We start from the raw sequence: 14,032 nt of genomic DNA, 5'->3' as shown, positions 1-14,032 counted from the left end.
ATCTTTTTCATTGAACCATAATATACTTTCTCCATAAACTGGCAACAGAACCAATCAGTGTACACATCTTATTTCAAATACAAAGTAATTTTAGGAGCTAGCATTATTGTACCGTTTGAAATATTCTCTGTTCTCATCAAATGATTCCCCCTGTAATTGATGTCATAAAGAATATCTGTGTTAAGCTGTCTTCATTTCCACAGTTTTCAATCCTTATGATGATCAATTATTTATATACAGACTAGATGAAAGGAAAGATTGTAATGACTCCAAGAGATTTAAGAGTGATATAATAAATCTTGAAAGCAGAACTCAAGTGGGTGATGGTAACAAAAGCCAGTCCTGGATGATCATATTTTACTATTTTTAGAAGTTTCCCTTCATCCCCTCCCATAAAGAGATTGCCAAAGCAACATCTCCTCCTGAAGCCCTTCTCTTTTTGTGCTAGCATTAATCTTTTTGCCCATGAGATCCCTGCCATCCTTATCCCTTACAGCTTATTCTTCCTTAAGTACAGCAACAAATAGGTGCTTTTTCCTTTTCATCAGCCCAATCATTTTGGTTGCCAGGAGGATGTCACCAAGGTCCAGGGGAAATTCCTTGATCTAATAAATAAAGTCCTACTTGTACAAAGTATATTAACACACCTTTAGCCCACCTACTGATGACTCAGGCCTTCAAGGTTTACATTTGTATCCAGACTTTCCAAACCATCTTTGGCTTTGGTTCACAACCGCAGTAAGTAACTCTTATCACCAGTCAGTATCCATGTCATATGTAAATTAAAGAGGACATAAACTTCATAAGATTCTTACCAGATATGAAAAAGAAAGCAGAAAAAATTACTCATCAATTAAATAATAGACTTGAATCATACTTCCATCTGCCTCCTTTTTCCTCACAATTCTCTAAAAAGATTCAACAGTGTGTTTTCTATGATCCAGTTTCTATCACCAGAGAGGAAGAAATTAACTCTACCCCAGATGAAACCAGGACACGTTTAAGCATGTGGGTTTGGGCCTGCTTCCAAGTTTAGCTTCCAGCCATGTTTTGGGACATACATCCCTCTTAATTGTTCAAGCAAACCAACCCACACCAAAGGATATCTTTTGGATTTCATATTGTCCCAGTCTTATGAGTCTTCTTGATGCTTGCAGTAATTCTTTGTTGTACCTTGGACACATGCATCATGTTTGGAAATAGATTTACAAACATACATTGGAACTCTAACCAATGATTTGGGTAACCAATTTTTGAGAACTGTAAATAACCTAATTTCCAAATTTGCTCTTCTTTGCATGAACCCACCCCAAGGAGTCATGTTGAATGCTCAAGCTGGACAACAAAAAGGATCAGTAATTCTGCAGAGTTAAGGTCTTAATCTATGGGTGAACATAGGGCAAATTCCAAAGCCTTCAAATAATACAGAACTCAGTAGCATTTTGTTTCAACAAGCACTTCAGAATTTTATTACTTATATTAAAAAGATGTACAGTAGGTAACCATTGCAACATGATCTTACATTTTCATAGCGTACTAAAAAAAGTTTCCCCTTGTAGACAAATGATGTGTTTAAAAAATTATACATTCAAGGGTCAAGTTTTGCAGGCTAATAAAATGGCAGTTTTCCTCAATTAGATTCACAAAATATGGTCCTAATTGATTTGTATAACAATAAACATAGCTATGGCTACAATTAGTTCCAAAGTATTTTGTCAATTTGTTTCTTTCTCTCCTTTGGGATTTCTCCTTTTCATAATACACTTGTAAGAAACAATAACTCTTCAAAACGTCTGCATGGAGCTAATTCTAAACAATAAAGCAATCCAGTCCAGAAAGCAGCTAAGATTGAGCTCATGTCAACAGGTAGAATTTACAGTCCCACAAAAAAAAAAAAGTTTAATAGTCAACTATTTAGCTGCAATAAATTAGACTTTCACTGTGTTCTTCTTATCACCACAATCTATAGATGAAAAGCACTATATAGCAGTTAATTTTTAATTTTATTTATTACCACAGGCAAGATTTTCTAGTAGTATTCTGTTCCTTAATGTGAAACTAGGGATCAAAACTTTATGATGACCTGAAGCGGATTTCTTAACAGTTTTGATTTCCTGCTCTTCATAGTCACCATAAATCTTGTTTTCCTCCTCAAAACTTCAGATGTTTCTAACTTCTTATCTATCAGCCTCTAAAGTGCTTCCAGACTCCCACAAACGTTTTAGCAGACTCCACAGGTTTGCTTGCCACCCTGCTAAATGTCAGGCCATACATCTCCTTGCGGGGGAGTTCCCAGTGAAGAAGCCTACCCTGGGAAAATCATGTACGTAGGGAGGATTTGGAGGTACCGCAGTCGTGGCTGTGTTTGGAGTCTGAACCCATGCTGTCATCCTTCCCTGGCATACAAACCGACTGGAGAAGACTGCTTAGATTCCCCAGGCTAAAGCAGGACACAGGTTTTGGCAATTCCCCATGCCTGCCAGTGTCAGGAAAGGCTGTGGCTCGCACCCTGCGGCAACTGCTCCCTAAATCCTCTGCAATGGCACTGAGCGGCTGATGTCTGCAGGAACACGCCAGCCACGGCTCGTGGACCACGCGGGGCTCTATCCAACTGATCGCTAGCCACGTAAGTTTCCAGCCTTCAAACTCATTGTCTTAAAATAGGAGGGATGGGGACTGAGCAAGGACAGCACAGACACTGGAGAGCAGGGTGGTGAGGAAGGAAAAGGAGTTTGCAAAAACATGCTTCATAATGGTTTAAGCGTTTGAGAACTAGTATAATAACAAAACATTTTGTATCTGCCATATCTTTGCTTTTTACAGATCACAGCCACCAGAACAGGCCAATAGAACTGACACTGTTCTATCTGACCTTGATACTTGGTTGAACGTCTTTCAAGGGTTTTCAAACCAGGCAAACCAGGATTTTTTTTCCCAGCTTCACTATGACTTGTCAAGAATTGTGGAAAACCACAGGGCAAAGTGAAAAGGAGAGGACAGAGAATTTAAAATATGTACATAGCTGTAAGAGCTGCTTCAGTAATATAAAATTCTAACAGCAGTGGAGCTCAGCAAAGACATTCTTTTACCCACAAGTAATCTTAAAAAAAAACCAAGCCAAAAGCCATGTAATAAAGGATATCCTGATACTGAAAAACAAGCAGGGTAACATGGCAGGACAGTACGGTATGGAATAAGAAATCTTGTGTGACACATTGGCTCCCCATGTGAAAAATGGTCTAAGATGCCATTTGTTACTTTGGGCTGCAGTTCTTAAAGAATACTAAGTGAATATACAAAAGGTTTCTCTCCCTTCGATGGCAGTATCCTTTCAAGGGTGGCTCAAGGTTTGATTAATATCCAGCAACCTAAGGAATAAGGTGCCACTTCTGTGTTGCATGAAATGACAGTGGACTAGTTGTCATACTTCCTGATGGTGTTTTCATGTTCAATTATGTTGGTTTTTACGCCATTTTCCTTCTGCTGCTTGCACAGGCTTACGTGAATAGTTTTTGCGTCATGTGGCTTTTGTCACATGTGGCAGAGCTTATCGTATTTTATACCTGAGAATATCCTGCCTTACCACTGCTCTTGACTCTGAGATGCAGCATTCACAGAAGAAATTCTCTTGGCGAAGAACAGCTGACTGTCTACAGATGTGCTCGACAGAATTAGCTTTCCTGCTTAAAACTTTTTCCAAATCACGTTTCTTTTACAAAAATGAGGGAGAGGTTATAACGGAATCCATGTTTGATGGGAAACACAGTGCTAAGAAATACCATCATGTTGTGAAACAGAAAAAAAATGCAAAGTAAAGTTACGTGATGTCATTGGACCCCATTGGAGGGGAAAAAGGAAAATCAACTGCAACCCTGTTAATTTAGCTTTTCTTCTATCTAGGATACCCTGTCTCTGTTGGATGTTCTACTAGACACAATAAAAACAGACTACTTTTACCTAGGAAAACCAGATGCTTTTTTATGGGCTTTTTTTTAAAAAACCCCAATTTTAAGGGACCATTCTGTTCCACCTTCTGCCTTATCTGCAGTTGCTACAGCTTCCTACTCTTGTCTCTGCCCCTTTTCACTCTCAGGCAATGGGAGTCTGTTGGGAAGCACAGGAATGAATGGATGTTCTCAGGATTTCTTCTCTCCCCACGCACCCTAATGTGGCTCTTCCTGCTGATGTGAAGAGTTGCACTGACAGTTATAAAATTACCCTTCTGATTCCAATTATTTTTCCAGGCAGATGCTGCTAGGTTACATTCTATTTGGATGCATTCTTATTATTTACTCTTTCACATTTCTCAAGGGCAGGACCTGCCTAGTATTAGCAAAGGGCAGAAACTTTACATCTGCTCTCAAGCACCTCCCTCCATTGCTGCATGTTCCTTCCCCCTCCCCTAGATCTTCTGTGCCTCAACATTTTTGTCCACTTTGCCAAGTCCCTCAAACATCTGCTTCCTCCACCCCTGCTCTTGGGCTCAAGAATGTATCTGGCAAAAATCTGGAATGATTTTCCCCATCAGAAACCAATCAGAAACCAGTTCTTCCCTTTTTTGGTGTCACCCCAGCAGAACACCTCTCCCAGCTCAGAGAAGCCTCTGGACTGCAGTTTTTAGTGATACCAATCTTCTTTGCCTTCCTCTGCTTTCCTTTTCACTGCACAGGGCTGCAGCAATCTCTCAAAAGCAGCTTAACAGAGCTTGACCTCTCATCAGTTTACCTTTGCCATCAGTGATTTACCCACAAGTCTCTTCCATATGATCTCTACTGCAGGTGTGCAAATTTCTCATCTTTTTTCCTCCAGTCAGTCCCTGACCACCTCCTGAACCTCCCCCTCAGGCTGTGCTGCATTCTTTTTTACTATTTTCTTTTAAAATGGAAATATAGAACAAATTCTTCCTCCTGAAACACATACACAAAATCCAACTGCACAAAAACACAGCAACGATGAACTTTCTTAATCTCTTGGCTCATTCTGTGATGTCAATACCATTACATAGCTGTTTTCTTTATTTTTCACACCACTTCCAGCCAAGACCCTCTTTAGTATGACTTTTCTCCTCACATTTCAATAAAAATGCTGTCATTGGAGTTTTGAGAGATTGTTTCCTAGACAAATCTCATAATCATTTATTCAATTTTCATTCCCTCCATGTATCATTATTTTTAACACTCTCCAGTGCATATGTTCAAATAAATATTTACATCCTTACACCCTCTGAATTTCAATGACAATATCATATCCCAACTGCCTTCTTTCTTCCACTGATCCTTTAGGAGAAGTCTACCCTTCTTTCCTCCAGTTCCTGTGGGACTTCTGCTTTGTACCGCACAAAATGTTATCCTTTAGATGATTTTGGCCTAATTTCAAGATTAGAGACTTTTTTTGTTGACTCTCTGGGTTCACAGCAGCAATCTGTCAACATCACTGAAACCTAATGGATAAGCAACTAACAGCTAAAGGCTAGCACAACTTCAGGATATTCTTCCTCCATTTTAAGCACCTCCCACCCATCTCTTGATCTTGGCCACAATGAACTACACCACATGATTACTAGCCTACTTGTGTTATAAATTTGGGAAGATTCTCATTGTCTTGAGCTCTCTAGTCTTTGCATTCAGACCAAGTCTAATTTTCTCAGCTGCAACTCCCCATAGTTCTCATCCTTTCATAGCTTGACTGAAAATCCTTCTTTCTTCATCTAACTGAAGTAGCTTTGCCTCATTCAAAAGCAAAGAACAAAAATCCTTCTTCTAGATTTAGCTCTGGGCCTTCTCTTTAAGCACTTTTTGGGGTGCTATTCCTTCCTGACTGCATTTTCTTTTTGAATTTTTGAATGGAACAAATACAGTACTAATTTGATTTCTCAGGGTTTAGAAACATAGAGATTAAAACAATCATGGAAAACCAGACCAGAATTAATCACCACTCTCCTCTTCCCCTAAACTGAGCAGAGCTCAAGCACCAGACAGGAAGGGGTAAAATAGCTTTGGAGACCAAGGCAGCTGGTCTCATCAGACAACCGCACCCAGCTGTTTTATATATGGGACAGGAAGAGGAAATTAGAAGCTAGAGTGGGAGGATAATTCCCTGTTCAGAACCTTAATGTGAAAAGACTGTTATATTAAAGGCTGTATTTGTCTGTACTACGTAAAGATGCGAACAAATAGGAAAAGAAAAAATAAGAAAGCATTTTTATTTACTTCTCCTATGGCTTGTGCTTTTTTTTTCCCTTAATACGACAGTTTTGCTTTGAATACGTTTTACCATGATACTGAAAACTGAAACTGGTTTTGTTGGATTTACTGTTCCTATTCCTTGACAAGTTCATATGTGTTTTCCTTTAAGCAGTCATTGTCATAAACTACAAACTATGAAAATTAATATATCTTATAATTTCTAATAAGGTTTAGCCTTGACTCTGTGCCAATTTATACAGTTCTCCCACTACAAACTTTATCCCCAAGATGCATGTCTGGTGTCCAAAATACTTGTATCAAATTCCTACAGCATATCAGCTGGTTTGGACTATTAAAGGTCATTGGAGCAAGCAGGGATTTTTTTCTTTCAGTTTGTGAAACACTTTGGGAAAATACAGTAACTAAATTTAACTTTTAACCCACATAATATCAGAAAAAGCAAAAAGAATTAAATACTTGTTCTTCCCCTGCTCTTCCTCTCTGAATAATATATCCATTTCTTTATTATAGTGGTAACACTTTCTTTTAATACCTAAGTTAATTCATTAGTTTATGATAAGAAGTCCTGCTCATAAGGATAGAGAAGACTGAGTCCCAAAAATACAGCTTTTATTCACATAATTATTTTCATTAAGCATAGTTTGTATTAGAAACAATACACAACTCAGCTTAGACTTGCCAATCTTGTAATAGTTTTCTTCACAATCACTGTAAGATGAAGCAAACGTATTTCTAGACCTCATCACAAACTATATCGTCACTCTTATTTTTCCTTTCATTAATAAAAAGACACAGTCCATATCACATTTCCTATGAATCAGTGAAGACTAATGAAATCATACATTACACACTTGCAATGAGAACTAAGTCAAAAATAAATATAGAAATTAGTACAATGTATTTAGAAATTTACCATTACTGCAGTAAAAACTCCAGCAACACAATAAAAAAGACCCATAATGACTGCAGATGTGTTTCATGGACTCATAGTTTCCCTCTTCATGACAGACTATAACTTCTAAAAATAAAGTTTAATTTCTTGGGTTTAGTTACTAAACTCTTGCATAATGTGTTTATTGCATAATGAAAAAGTTTTAATACCAAGACCATTTGGCTTATATGAACAATAACCATCACTATTTTTACCTGGTTCTCATAATCATTGAGTTCAGTGGGGGTAAATTCCCTATTTTTCTCTTTTAATTCATTGTCATCCTTAAAGAACAGTGTGAAGAAAAAAAATATCGTTGTTGATAGTGGATATTGATAGAATGTTTTCAGTTCCATACCACTTATGGAATAGGGTTTTCTTCAGCTGCATGTGCCATCTGTAGTGATGATGTTTCTCTCAAATTTGGGAATACCAAACAGCAGACTAAGTGGCTCCAGTTATCTAGAGAAGCCACTGCAAACACCTCACAGTGGGTCCACACCAGCTGAGTTTTGATGGTATTCTACCCTCTGTAGGAATACCTAGGCATATGGTAGATTCCCAGATTTAACCTCAACTTGTCTCAAAGTAAAACTAATATTTTCCTACCAGTGTTAGATATTGCTGTTTACACCTATGCCAGTGTTTTTTATACTACATCACTACAGTGCCAATGAAATACATTACTTCCAAGTGTTTGGCATCTCTGGAATATAAATGGAGCAAGTGAGTGGCAAATTAAGCTTTTTTTTCACATAAAGAATTGACTTCTCTGAGTAACCCTGCTGAAACCACCTGAATAACTTGCTTTCTAAGAATTCCAGAGACTTACATGCATAGTAGAATCTTACACGAAACACTTCAGATTATTGATCTCTGACGAATACATATTAAATATAGGAGGAGGAAGAAAAATCATTACAGTCGCTTTAGCCATTGAATCCTATTATGATATTAAAATAGATACTTACACTGATTTGTGCATGCAAAAATACACAGGTTTAAACAACTTAAGCAATGTTCTTAAATGTGACTTTATGGAGCAGCCAGCACACCAGCAGCTTTGTGAAACAGCAGCTCTGCAGCGGTACACACTTTCCACTGGGAACGAGTGGGAATCCACACCGGCCTCTGAAGGGGAATGGTAAGAAATGAATTCCATTACACCTTCATTGCAAACTTCCAAAAATATTTATCTTCTTTTGACAAATGGCAATAAAGAGAAAATTTCTTTGCCCAAATAGATATTTTACAAAAATTAGCATGTTGACTTTGCTATGCTGCTTTTTCTGCCCTTTTTTTTTTTTTTTTAAATGGAAAATACTGGAACAGATGGGCCGTTTAATGAAAAATATAGGAAACTGTTACTCTTCTAAATATATGTGTGTAAAATTCAGTAAAAAGACCTGGTTTGCTCTAACAGAACCTACATTCCAGGCACCCATGTGTTGTATCTTCAATCTTCAAACCAGAGTTAAGTTGTAACATGGAAGCAAACAGAACCTATATTAAAAACTAATGATGTAAAAAATGTCTTCAGTAATAATAATCTAAAATGTGAGTAACCTCAGACATGCTGCCTTCCTCCATTATGGAAATTTAAAAATATATTTTCTCAATTCAACTGTATTCCACACTATTAGCAATACCTCCTCACCCTGTTACATAAAGCAAACCTTGTCATGTGCAATGTGGAGCTGCTGCCTATCCAATAAAGATGTATTTGTTTGTCTTTATGACAGGATTTTCTCAATTTATCTTCATTTAGATTTGTTAAATATTCATTTATTCATTGCAGAATATTGTGTATTTCCTTACTCTGCACTCAGTCAAAGTGTTAATAAGGGACCTTAACTACAAACTGTATTTTCCATCATTCGGTTGTTTCTAAATATACCAGGAAGCACTTGAATGTACACTAAATATACCAGAAAGCGCAGCGTGATGGAGGCATTTTCTCTCTTGTCCTTTCTATCACTGACACAAACCAGCCATTTCATAAAAATGGCTCTGATGCTTTGTGTTACTTACTCTGCTGTCTTTCTGATTCTGGAAACAAGGCCATTACTGTGCAGCAGGAATGGGAATTAATTTTTATGTAGTTTTCTCTATGACATTAAATGTCTATTTATCATTATTCCATATAAAATGATGCCCCCTATTTCAGGGACCCTCTCTCTACCCTTTATACGGTTCAGGGCCAAACAGTTCAGGGAATATAGTGTCATTCAAATTCACACAGACCAAGTTATTCCTGTGAAATATTCTACTGCTGGAAAAGCAGAAGACAGACAGAAAAAAATGTCCATCGTGTTTGATGCTGGAGTCCTGGTGCGAGTGGAAAACACATGTTCTGGCAGCTGCCTCTTTGTAGAAGCAAAGGCCAGCTCTGGCTGGCAGGCAACTTAGAATTTGGACATGTTTGCTAATGTAAGGAAAAGCTCTCAAAAATGTCATGTGAGTGGGGGTAGGGTCAGAGCTGAGCCACAAGCATGCATCTCATCAGACTTTAACACAGTAACGATTCATGTTTAAACCTTAGTACTCCTCTGCTGTCTCACACATGGCCTCAGCTCTCCAAGGAGGCCTGTCTCCTTTGGTCTGAGTGCTGTTCTCATCTTGGGGTTACACCACGCAACCAGAACTCATCAGTTATTGATTAACCTCAACCCTCTGTAATGGGAGGGAGAGAGGGAATAGCCCTGCCTATCTGAGCCCTGTTGAGTGGGTTGATAGAACATCCAGGACCTCTTGTCCCGTGCCACTTGTGAACCTCTTCACGAGTTCCTCATCCCCCCTTTGTGGTCATCGCTCAGTGAAGATTTGTGTAGATGGTTCCAAGGATAAGGGAGGCTGGACTGCTGCATTCCCAAACACTACATTTTACCTGTGCATTTAGAAAAGAATATTATCATGCTCTAAATTTTGGAAAAAAAGCTTTTATTCCAACAACCCACAGAATTCCTTTCCACTAACTTTAAACATGGTGTTAGTAGATGGGAACCAAGAACAAAAACAATTGTAAATATCCCAGAATAGCTGGGATACAAATTGAATAAAATAGAAAAAAAAACAGGCAACACAGCTCATTTGAAGTCTCCTTGATCCTGTAAGGGTTTCTATATGAATGAACTGCAATTGCTTCAGGAATACAGATCTTTGCCATATTACTTTGCTTAAGTAATATATATGAAATTAATGGGAAGGTATTGGAAATCTGGGTGTAAAGTAGCTCGGGAAATTTCCCTGGTGCCCACAGTTTGAGTTATTTTGAAGCCTCTGGTATGTCTGCTGAGCCACTGAAGTCACGTGGAGGACTGTCTGAGCTGCTCAAGCCCCCACTGCCCTGAGTCACTGAAGGGGCCAGAACACTGCTTGGACTCATTCCACAGCACCTCCATCTAGAACCCCTGCTTGTCAGCACACATACCGTGCACTGGAATTTGCAAGGTCTCTACAAAGCGTACTCCACATTCTCTACATCAAAGGAATCCTTTTGCTGCAGAAGTGGGACTTTTACAACTCCATTCCACTACATTAAAGGGACTGTATTTAGGATCTTTGCCATTTGTGCGAAAGACTTCCTTCTTGTGTGCTTACTTGGGGTTAAGCAAACAAATTATTTTTATATGGCACTCAAAACCAGCTTGAAAGCACCAGAAAATCAGCTGCAGCGAGCTGTATTCTGCTACCAGCAGAAAAACAGAGGGAGACTTCAACATCTGTGGTTTTATTCAGAACAACTGTGCCTAGGACAATTACTACAACTGAAATCTCATTTGCCTGTTCAAATTCAGTTCAGCAGTCCAGAAAGGACTGGTGTGATCATCTGATGGTCACCCACATAAAAGAGGTGTGCAGCTCTAACAGAGACTCTCCACCACACAGACTGCTGCCACCAGTAGATCCTACTGACCGTGTAGGTAGCGGAGAGCATCCCTGCCACAGCTGTGGGGCTTTTTCCTTTGGGATGGACACACCTCAGATGATTACTCACAATGCTGCTGTTCATGTTCTACTTATTCTATGGCTAAACTCAAAAACAAGGTTGGGAATAATACTTGCAAGAAGGAAAGCAACTCCCTGATGAACTCCCAATCTCATCTGTCTAGTAGAGAAACACATGTTCTTGGGGATGGGGATTGGCTTCAATATGTTCCCTTTTTCAGTAGTAGCAAGATCTCTTTTGTTCTTTATGTCTTAACTGATGTCAGGCTATGACACAAACTGCACACAGCAGGTTTTGGGACCCAACACCTTTCCTGCAGCAACATTCAGAATCTCCATAAAATATTGCTCATTCCTAAAATCAAGGAAATTAGTAGAGCTGTAAATGCAGAAGATTAACCAAAACATAAAAAGGAAGGAGAAACCTTGTATTCATTAATCCTTTCTGGTACTTGTTTGATGTCTTTCCCAAGACCTGTTCCAGCTATCTGTGCTTTCTGATTCATGTTAAGCAGCAAAGACACTCAGTCAAGATGCCAAAGGTTAGCAGGCTGAGGCCCACCAACTCCAGTTTAACAGGTTTTCTTTGTTTTCTAAAGACGTTTTTGAATTGCAGATATTCCAGCTAAATTCTAGCTGGAACTAGAAAATTCCCTACTTTGGATGAGAAGTGCATGGGCAAAGCCATGAGAATTGATTTAAGCCTGTCTAGAAATGATTGTTTCACACTTGTCAGCGTTCTGCTGCCAGGGTAGACTGGACTGTGTGTGCCTTGATGTGTGTGCACAAGGTGGAAAAATCACACAAAACAGAACCGGCTCCCAAAGTGTCCCTGCTGCTGCTCTCATGGACTGCCAAAGCTTCTTGCATCAGTGCTGCCACTATTGATGTATGTAGGCTTGTCATTTGAACTGCAACATTTTTAAAGCTGAATTTACACAGCACTTCGCTGTGAGGAAGAGAGCTCCAAAGGTTCCCTCAGTCCAAAGGGGATTTGCAGAGCTCTTGAAATACCTTGTTTTATTAGAGAGATCCAAGATACTGCTCCCTGTAAACTCAGGCAAGTGCCGAAATCAGCTCTTCAAGAAAGTTCATGGACTAAGGAGGAAAGGAGATGGGCACAAAAGGAGAATGTTCTTGTTTATGTTGTAGTAACAAACTGCCAATAGTTCCTTTTAAAACTTGCTAAGGCATCACAGAGCAGCAGCCCTGCAGGGTCTGGCTGGTGACAGCTGTGGCTTTGCAATGAACTACCAGAGCATGAATGAGGAGCTGCAGTTCACTCTTCACCTCAGTTTTGGAAAGAGGAAGGGTGTTAAATCCAAGGATCTCTCCCATCTCTGCCCTTTAATGGTGGCAGCACCCCCAGAGAAAAAAAAATCCTACATAGCAGAGGTGGCAGCCTGCCTCAAAATGCTGCCTGAGCTGAAATATGTGGATTTGCTGTGGGTGTTCAGTAATTTTCACAAAATCACAGAATGTTAGAAAAAGACAGTATCTTATTCTTCTGCAGACCCTCATTTAGACTGAAAAATTTTCCTGTAACAGCCCAAAAGCTTGATTCTGTGCTGTTTTGCATTGAGTCTGCCTTTCAAAATCAACAACTTGTGTCAGAGTAGTACTGGGCCCTTTACTCGCCTAAGGCATTGAGTGTCTTTCACCTCTGCACACAGTTGTCATGACAAATCATTCCTATTACAAGTTTCTCATCTCCTAATTTGCATTCTTCTGCACCTTCTTTTATTAAGTGTTCAGAGTACTCCTGCACACGGGAGCAGTTTCAAGGGGCAGTGCCGGAGGGATCCATCTGAACAGAGCCTGTTGCTGACAGTGGCCCCAACCAGAAAGGCTCCTGGCATATTCCCAAAGAGGAATCTCAAATATGACACGTGGTGCTGTGACAGACCCAGCCTGGGCTCCTTGACCCTCCTTGTGCCCCTTTCACTGGAGGGTTCCTGGTGGGGGAGTGTTACCCTGTCACTTGGGATTACCCTGGGGATGGGAAACATCTCCCGTTTGGAACCAGATGATGCCATCAAATGTGTACATGGACAACGTGGCCTAAATAGATCTCCAGGGACAAAATTCAGAGATAAAGTGGATGAAGGCTAAGTTGCATGATGAAAAATGTGCCTCAATGTGACCTTCCCTAAGAAGGGAGCAGGAACGCGTGTCCATTTTCCCAGCTCTGGCTTCCCTATAAACCTGACTCCAGGTCTAAGGGAGAGACGAAGCCCAGGTGCACCTGTGCTGGGCATTTATACCTTACACCACCTCCCACCTCCTCCCTCAATGTCAGGCAGCTCAGCGCGCTCGGCCTTTTCTACAGCAACAAAACTGGCTTCATCTGCTATTTCTAGGACAAACCCTTATTCAGCGTTCTTATCATTTTTCTGTCCCTAATTTCATTTTCTCTTTGCCCCCAAATTCGATTTTCCAGCAAATTATCCCTGCTGCTCGCAAGCGTCCCCCGAGCGCTGGCAGCGGGGCGCGTTCCTTTGTGGCACACGCCGCTCAGCGAGGAGACACACGGCGGCGGGGCCGCCCTCTCTGCGAGGGAGCTGCCACGCAGGACCTGGCGGCAGCCGACCAGGGGCTGCCCGAGGCGACAGCGCCGGGGTCCCCCCGGCGCCACAGGGAGCGAGCTCCGCTCGGCAGCTCCGCGCCTGAGGGAGCCGCGGGGCCGGGCGGGGCCGCACAAGATGGCGGCGACCGCCCCGGCTTTGTAGCCGCGCTGCGGCCCCGCTCGCCGCCGCCCGGCAACAGCGACACCCAGCGGCGCCTCGGCTCCGCAGCAGCCCGCTGCCGTGCGCCACGCCGCGCGCGCTCCCCGTGCCGCGCGTGTCGTCACAGCGCCGCCGCCCGCTGCGTCACACCGCGCGCGCTCCCCGTGCCGCGCGTGACGGCGGCGCTCAGGTAGCGCTGCGTCAGAGCCGGGGCCGCAGGC

Source organism: Parus major, chromosome 7 (assembly GCF_001522545.3).
Source record: "Parus major isolate Abel chromosome 7, Parus_major1.1, whole genome shotgun sequence".
Taxonomy (NCBI): Eukaryota; Metazoa; Chordata; class Aves; order Passeriformes; family Paridae; genus Parus; species Parus major.
Note: the sequence above shows the minus strand (reverse complement) of the source record.